General features: G+C 47.7%; 1 protein-coding gene across 8 annotated transcripts in view; it reads left to right on the top strand.

Moving 5' to 3' along the window:
• Positions 1 to 313: 313 nt before the first annotated feature.
• CREB1 (cAMP responsive element binding protein 1) overlaps positions 314 to 7,987 on the top strand; it is a 79,183-nt gene continuing 71,509 nt past the window's right edge. For 3 of the 8 annotated variants that reach the window (XR_012779360.1, XR_012779361.1, XM_075529372.1), the window contains exon 1: positions 335 to 837. The gene's annotated coding sequence lies outside the window, so the exon portion shown is untranslated. Of the gene's footprint in view, positions 838 to 7,987 lie in introns of all 8 variants that reach the window. The other 5 variants (XM_075529376.1, XM_075529377.1, XM_075529374.1 and 2 more) reach the window with 4 other exon arrangements.

The following is a 7,987-nucleotide window of genomic DNA, read 5'->3' as shown; positions in this document are numbered from 1 at the left end:
CCGCCCGCGCCGCCGGCGCCACGAGGGCGCACGGCCTCGCCCTCGGGAAGGGAGCGGGTCGCCGGCGGCCGCCGCGTTGAGCTCGCGGACTCGGGGCCCGCGAGAGGCGGGGGAGAGGCCCCCGCAGGGCAGCCTCGCGGCGCCCCCCGCGCCCGCGGCCTCGCGCCCCCGCTCCGGGCCAGGCCGCAGGCCGGCGGGCGTTGGCCCAGGCGCACCGCCCCTGGCCGCCCGCGCGCCCCGCAGGACCCAGGCAGTCCGGCCGCGGCCGCCCTGCGGCTCTCTGTCCGCCGCCGCCGCCGCCGCGGGCCCACGCGGGGCTTTCCATGCTGTCTCCTCCGCCGACGGGAATTCCCCACGGGGTCACAGGCCCAACCCGCTTCCTCCTTCAAATGTTCCCCCGTCGGGCTTAACCCGCTGAAACACCACGGTGCGGCCGGCGCACCCCCTACCCTCCTCGGAGGTCTCAACCCACCTACTCCTGACAGCTCGCGGCGGCACACAGCCGCTGACCCGAAAAGGCCCGAGGGCCTTCGGCAAGTTCCGGGTCCAGCGCAGGGGGCGGGGTCACTCGGGCTCCTCCGGGCCCCCTTCGGCTGTTTCCGTGCGCGGCCGCTGCGCACTCGGCACTGGGCGGCGCTGGCTGGCTCCCTGGCTGCGGCTCCTCAGTCAGCGGCGGCTGCTGCTGCCTGTGGCCCGGGCGGCTGGGAGAAGCGGAGTGTTGGTGAGTGACGCGGCGGAGGTGTAGTTTGACGCGGTGTGTTACGTGGGGGAGAGAATAAAACTCCAGCGAGATCCGGGCCGCGAACGAAAGCAGTGACGGAGGAGCTTGTACCACCGGTAAGAGGAGCAGGAGGAGGAGGCAGGAGCCCGAGAGAGCCGGGGGGACGAAGGGGGGACGGGGAGGCGCCGGACACCCGCGCTCGGGGCCTTCCCCTCGCAGGAGGGGCCGCGGTAAAGATGGAGCCTCCGCCCGAGCCCCACTACATCGCCGCCGCTCGCAGCGAACAAAGAATAATGGCGGCGGACTGGAGCCAGCGGCGGCCGGGGCGGCAGCGACTCTGCCTGCAGCCAGCGGCGGCGCTCATGGCGGGGGGCGGCGGGCGGGGTGGGAGCCGGCAGCCGGGGGTGTGTGCTGTGCGGGCGGCCGGCCGCGGCGAGCTGGCGCCCGCGTTCCCGCCGGGCCGGGCGGGCGGGCGGGCGGGCGCGGAGCCGAGAGCCGCCCCGGGGGAGGCCGCCCGCCCGCCCGCCCGGCGCGTCTCCGCTGGGCTCGGCTGCCCCCCGCACCGCACGCCCGGCCCCGGCCCCGCCGGCCGCCCAGGCTTCGGCCGCCGGGGTGCTGCGGGGGGTGGAGGAGGAAGACGGCGACAGTTGAGGGCAGAGGAGGTGAAGGTGCCTGCCGTGCCCGCTCGGCGAGGGCAGGAGCCGCTCCGCCGGACCTGCCCTGCTCTCGGCTCTCTTTGTGCAATAAAGTTCGGAACCCAAGGTTTCCTTCGTCCTGTATTTTGTTCCGGCCGCGGCCCCCGCGCCCAGCCCTGCGGGGCGACGCCGCTCTCCGTTCTCTTCGGCGGAGTTGGGATGGGGAGAGCGCACGCTTCTTTCTTGAAGGGGGTTTTTGGCTCCTTCCCGCTCGCCTTTCTTTAGTTTCCGAGTCTGTCGACGGGGCATCGCATTCTCTGGGAGAGGGGCCACAGCGAATGCCTCTCGTGATAACTCCGGGCCACAGCTACAGCAGAACTTGGGATCTTGTGAACGGGAAGCTGGTGTTTGCAACCAGTTTCGGTTTTCACCCGTTTCAGTAAGGTGCCGATCACGGACGGTCCATCCTGAAACTCCCCGTTGAAATGAATTTTACCCGTTGCACTTGTGTTTTGCATCATCTTTCTTTTCTTTCTTTTTTGGAGGGAGGGGTGCCAAATTTACCCACGGCGTTTAGGTCACCGGCATCTGCCCCAAGTTTTCCGCCCCACCCGCCACCGTGTTTCCCGCACATTTCTAGCTCAACCGAAGAGATTAATACTAATTCTAAAAATAGCCCTGAAAAGAATCCATTATTATTTCCTCGCGTGCAGAAGTAGGTAACGGCAGTCTGAGATTGACAATTTAAGCCAGACTTTTTCCCTTCACCTTTTGCGATGAAAGGGACAGCAGTACACGGATTGTCACAGCGAAGATTAAAAGGATTTTTAAAGGATCTGAAGTATGACCTATTTCAGATCTTTATACCTTCTCATGAAGTTAGTTTTATTCCAGCCTCGGCTTGCTTCATGTACCAGATCGGCCTTCAAAGGTTGCGTCTAAGATACTTTTTTGGTCGCCTTTACCATTCATTACTCATTTGCCTGGTTTAAAAGTAAAATCAAAGGTAAAGATGTTTCTTTTAGGTGGTGCAAAAGGTGGAAGGGTTATTTGTTTTAAAAATGTATGTACCCGGAGCTTCAAAATAGTTTGTGGCAAAATTGAATTCGAAGTTAATGGAGTTTTTCCCTGAGCATTTTGAAGCTTCTCTGTACCAGTGTTCTCTTTAGGATTAAGTATTGATTGATAAGGGAAACACTTGTTTCAATGATTCTGTATGCAAGTCACTTCCAAACCCTGCTTTGCTGTATTGCTAGTCTTTAAAGGATGAAGGTAGGTATTTGTTACTGTCAAGAAAAGTAACTTTAGAAGTTTGATACAAGGGGGGTGTATGGAGGTTGGGAAATTAAAATATTGTATCCGTGATGGGAGATTGCTGTAAACGAAGAGTTTGTCCTTCAGAAAGAATGTCTGCAAACCAACCTCAGATTTTTGCGCTTTTTTTTAGTTTGTTTTCCCTTTATAGAGGACATGTGAAGCCACTTCTGTGAGACTTGTATTCTGATGCACTCTTTTCCTGGTCCTAAGGATCTATCAACCTTTGTTTTATTTAGAGATTGGGAATATGTTATTCTTATTAATTCTGGAAGAAACTCCCTAAGCTTCTGTATTTGTTAACATTCGCTGAGAATAGGATACCAAATATACTGCTGCTCCCTCCAAGGGATTATTAAAAATTATAGTTGGATCTACTTGATCTGTGTGTGTGCGTGCACATGGGCATGTGTGTACATAACGCTTTTAGAAAGCAAGTGAATTCTTTTTTTTCGTTTGATCATCTTATTAGGCAAGTGAATTCTGTTGACAAAAGAGTTAAAAGAGTTCTTTTGGAGTCTAAAACCCTTGTGTTACTCCCTTTTGAATGAACCCTAAAGAAACTTAGAAACCTGATCCATAAAACAATACCTTTCTTTGCCACTTTTTGAAATCTTGCACCTTTTCTCCTGAGACTTGTTTTCTGAAGTAGATTTAATTAGTAGAAATTTTAGTTTCTTCATCGAGAAATAGCTTTGTTTACTCTCCTAAGATAATCTGGTTTTATTTGTTTGAGTGAAGTGAGGTTATAGTAAAACTCCATTCCACCTCATTTTAAAATTCTTTTTCCTTCCCCCTCCCCACAGTGGATGAAATCATTTTAGTAATGCTTACAGTGTATCACTAAAATTTATAATTTATCCCGTAAAAGATACTAGGTAGTTACATAGTGAACCCACTTTCTTTGGCATTAGACTGCTAACTGCAAGGTTGGTGATTCAAAGCCACCAGCTACCCCACAGGGAAAAGATGAGACTCTCTAGTCCAGTACAGATTTACCTCAGAAACCTGTGTATGGTCACTCTGAGTTGGAATCGACGCGATAGCAGTGGGTTTTTTATTTGTTTGTTTATACAGTTACACAGACTACTTGTAACCAACCTCTGGCATAGTCCTTCCTGGGACTCTTCCTCAAAGAAGAGTGTTAGCTCTAACAATGGTTGCTTTCTCGGACGTCGTTACCCGTCTGATCAGAATTTCAGAACAGTCAAGGACGGGGGAAATGGCAAGGGTTTTCCTTACCAATCTGTGAACTCATTCTCTGTTGCAGTATCACCGTAAACAGAAGTTGATAATTCAAACATTTAGTGTGATAGTGGCAGAGAATGTAGTTGATCCTGGGGGTGGGGGGATGATGGTGGTGTGTAGTATGTGTGTTTCTTACTTAACCTTGCTCAGTTTTTGTGTGTGTGTCTCTCTGTTTCCCTTATAGAGAAAGTTTCTTAACCTTGCTCAGCCTTTCAGATCATCTGTAAACTTGGAGTAATACCATGAACTTCACAAGGTTGTAAAATACCTCCTTAAAGACTCTCCTAATGATAGCTGTCCTTTCTTTATTTTGACCTCATAATTGTGTGGCCTCCGGCAAATTACTTAACTTTTCAGTTCCTTAATTTTTGTGGTGATAAATGTGTAATTCCTACCTCAGAGAACTGAGGTGTAAATCAACAAATATGTACACATGCACTGTTTTAAGTTAATGTTTATTAAATGCCAGGCATTTTCCACAGGTGCTGCATGTTTTTAAAAATTACTTGATGTTGTTTTATGTAATACTCTGAGCTGGGAGATGCAAGAAACCCAGAGATGCGTTCGTTCGTTCTTATCTGCACTCTAACGGAACCCTAGCGGACAGAACAAGTGTCTTCCAGAAAAGGTCAAAGGAGAGAGATTCACACTTAGGGAAACAATGGAGTAACGGCATATACAGTGTTTTATTATATTTCCTATTTTATTTGGCCCCTAAATAAAAAAATAAAATGCAGAAAAATGTTAGATGCCCCCCCCCCTTCTCCCAAGGGTTACCGATTGGTTACTTACTGGTCCTCTCAGAGGTTGAATTTCCATGTACCAGTGTGGGCCGCTCGGTGTCAACACTATATTCTGTAAAGGTTATGTAACATGGGCATTATGCAAACACCATATTACAACCCATGGGAACCCACTTCTGGTTGTCCTCGCTGCTGCTGGCACTGGTGGCAGAGGCTGGAGGAGTGGGTGCCTGCTGAGGACTGCTGGAGTGATGGGAGGAATCAGTAAGGAGGAAGTGGAACAGCCCCTGCCAGACAGCGCAGGAGCCGGTGCCCAGGGCCTTGTCCTGTGCCTGACCTTCCTCTAGCCTGCCTGTTGTCCAATGCTGCAAGAGTCTGGGTTTGGGATCTTTAAAACCATGGAGGGTTGGGTGGGGGGTGGGGGGTGCGGGATATGTAAAGGAAAGGAGAGCTGCTCTCCTTTAAAAAAACAAAAAACTCAGGACTACAGATGTAAGCAGTCAGATAAACTGCTTTTCAGACCTACAGGAAACAACGTATACCAGCATAAGCACATGTGAACAGACTTCAACAAGGTCACAGAAAGATATTGGGACTTTGCCCTTTTTATACAAGTGATAGCATACTGGGCATGCTGTCCTTTTGCTGTTTTTCACACTGGTTTAGTGACAGTATCCGTGTATAAAAAACCTTGGTTCCTTTTTAAAGTATGAGGTATTTCATTGAATGGATGTACTTGAGTCATTGATAGCTGATTTTATTAGGCCCAATGTAACCTTTTAAACTAGGAGATTTCACCATTACTCCTTTATTTCTGTAGGTGAAAACATTTCATTTGAGTAAAAAATAAGTAGTTTGTGGCAAGAAATTATTTGAACTGCCTCGTTTCCTTTTTTTCAGTTGTAGTTTCTTAAAGTAGGTAAATGATTGAAGCATATGTGAGCAGGCAAATAAAATGCATATGAGTTAACACAAAAAGCAAATTTAGTCGGGATTTCACTATTCATTTATCATTTAACCCCTTAATCCTTACTTAACACATTGGTTCTGTCGATGATTTTTCAGCCAAAATGTCTTCTGTCCCTGTCTCCCTTATAGAGGACCCTTGGTGGCATAGTGGTTATGCATCGGGCTCCAAACCTCGAGGCTACCAATTCTGAGTCACCATGCAATCTGAGGAGACAGTTGTGTCTTCCCACGCTTCCCTGTGGGTTGCTATGAGTTGGCATACACTCTGCAGTGAATGAGTTTGAGTCTCCTGGTCTCTTGCTTTTTTCTCTCCAGTGCAGGTCACTGTTATTTTTCAATCAGGCTAATTGATGTGCTAACTTTCTCCCTGTGTTTGTTTTTTACATGCTCTTTTTATTAACTAATTCCTTTATCACTTTCTAATATTCCCAGTTATGAGGAATTTTTTAATTTATTAAATAGAGGAAGTAATAATCTAGCAGGAAGAACACAAAGAACCTATCTATGGAGTGGAGGGATGTCATTAAAGGAACTGTTCATGATGCACTTAATCCCATGCTTTGTATGTTCACATAGGCAGCTACATGCGACCCTGTGTGCTAAAATTTTCTTTTTAAGTATATTGTTTTACTAATGTGCTGGGGTTTTAGTATTTCATGTAAAATAGAATGTATACTATCTCTGCTATATTACTAAAATGCTTATAAATCACGTATTTATATGCATATTTGTTTCATTTGCAAATTGAAATCTGTAAAGGCAGAAATATATTTCTTCTGGAATATATTTGTAGGCTCCTAGAGAATTAAATGACTTACAGTATAATGGAATTAATTGCCTCTTAGAAGTAACAATTATTGAACTAAAGCAGCACCCTACTAGTGTGAGAATGGCTGTTTGCTATTCCTCTGCTGATTTGATAAAGGTGCTAACTCGGCCATTATATCATTGTTATCAGCTTTCTGAGGTTGTATGAAGAAAGTATGGTGTTTAATTTATTCCAAGCTATTTTACCTGTAAGCCTACATTTTTACAACCAGAAAATGAATGCCATAATGATGTTGAGTTTGATCCAGCTCACGTGTGTCTGAGTAGAACTGTACACACCACATCTTGCTTGTGCATCCACCTGTTGATAGGCATTTTGATTGTTTCTATCTGGTGGCCATTAGGAGCAGTGTGTCAATGAAGAATGTTGCTGTGCAGGTTTCTGCCTATAGTCCTTCCTTTACTTATTCTGGATTTATATTTAGGATTGGGGCAGCTGGGCTATATGGTAATTCTGTGTTTGGTGTTTTTGAAGAACAGCCACATTTTTTCACTGAGGTTGTGTCATTTTACGAGACACCTGGTACTGCAGTGGTTGCACATTGTTCTGCTAACCAAATCATGAGCCACACCTCAGGAGAAGCTCCGGGCGGCCTGCTCCCACAAAGCGTCACGGCCGCGGAAGTCACAGGGCTAGCACTACCTGCGTTCCAGGGTTGCTGTGAGTCCACAGAGACTCACTGGCAGGGGGTTTGGGTTTTGGTTGTGCACCATTTTTCATCCCCACCATAGATGAAGGTTTCAATCTCTACAATCTCATTAATTCTTGTGCTTCTTTCTTTCTGTCTTTGATCATTGCCATTCTAATGGGCATGAGGTGATACATCTCTGTGGCAATGTGGTTTCGATTCACATCTCCCTAATGGCTCTGGAGCCCTGGTAGTATCTGGGTGATGAGTTGATGACTACCCACAAGGTTAGTTCGAATCCACCAAGAACACGGAGGAAGATGAGCTTGGGAAATCCTGGGGAGCTCTGCCCCATAGGGTCCAACTATGAACCATCAACCTGATGGCTAATGAGAGGAGCCCCTGTGTCACACTGGTTGAGTACTTGGTGCTAACTGAAAGTCCAGTAGTTCCAACCGCTGTATGGGAGAAAAGAGGTAGCAATCTGCTTCCTTCAAGATTACAACCTAGAAAGACTTAGGAGACAATTCTGCTTTGTTCTTAGGATCTTTCTCAATCAGAATCAACTTGATGACACATAACAATAGCCAGTGATATTAATCAACCTCTGTGTAAGTCTGTGGTTCTCAACCTGTGGGTTGAAACCCGTGGGGGGTCGAATGACCCTTTACAGGGGTTGCCCAATTCATAACAGGAAAATTACAGTTATGAAGTAGCAACAAAAATGATTTGATGGTTGGGGTCACCACACGAGAACTGTATTAAAGGGTTGCGGCATTAGGTGGAGAACCACTGGTATTTAGTAGTTGACAATAGAACACTCCGAAATATTTGTATTTCTTCATTGCTGTGAAAAGTATTGCTTATTCTAAACTATTTGTGCTCTTAAAAAGGGGTATC

This window comes from Tenrec ecaudatus, chromosome 13 (assembly GCF_050624435.1).
Source record: "Tenrec ecaudatus isolate mTenEca1 chromosome 13, mTenEca1.hap1, whole genome shotgun sequence".
NCBI classification, from domain to species: domain Eukaryota; kingdom Metazoa; phylum Chordata; class Mammalia; order Afrosoricida; family Tenrecidae; genus Tenrec; species Tenrec ecaudatus.
The sequence above is the reverse complement of the archived record's forward strand: the minus strand, read 5'-3'. Positions and strand labels throughout refer to the sequence as shown.